This window comes from Sinocyclocheilus rhinocerous, unplaced genomic scaffold, assembly GCF_001515625.1.
Source record: "Sinocyclocheilus rhinocerous isolate Xijiao unplaced genomic scaffold, SAMN03320098_v1.1 scaffold1193, whole genome shotgun sequence".
Classification (NCBI taxonomy): domain Eukaryota; kingdom Metazoa; phylum Chordata; class Actinopteri; order Cypriniformes; family Cyprinidae; genus Sinocyclocheilus; species Sinocyclocheilus rhinocerous.
Window position 1 is genome coordinate 1,005,750 of NW_015642181.1, and position 633 is coordinate 1,006,382.

The following is a 633-nucleotide window of genomic DNA, read 5'->3' on the forward strand; positions in this document are numbered from 1 at the left end:
GTGCCATACTTCCGGCATCGCTGTGAGCGCTTGCTTCATTCCTAGAAGCTGACACTGGTTCCACCGCATGTGCTTTTATAGCTTCCTGGTCACAACGTCACCCGCCCATGACGTCTCGCCCATCTACTGGACTGATTTCATATGTGATTCAGAGCATGGTCACGCTGGGGGCGTTCCCAAAGCGTTTCCGACGCAGCGTCTTGTTCCCTCAGGGAACCATAGTTACATTCGTAATCTGGAGACGATTTGTTTGACTGCATTAGGAAATCAAAATGTCTTTCCCATTGCCCCAAAAATTTGCAAAAAATAAAAAAATTGCAAAGTCATCAGATCGCTGTTTTTTTCACACTGCACGACTGTCTGGGGTACCATTTAGCTGCTGTTGTGTGCACACTACACAACAGATCGACTAGAAGGGGGTCGCACATTATACAACTTTTCAATAGGAAGAATCACCATTAAGTCTGTCTGGTCTACAAACTACATTTCACAACCTATCATAGATGAGAAATGATACAGGAAATAATGAAAGACTGCATTTCTTAGAAAACAAGAAGCCCACAAGAAGCTGGTGATATGAGTTGTCTGTACGCTGATTTACAGAGAAAAAAAAAGGGAGTGGGGGGGGGGGGG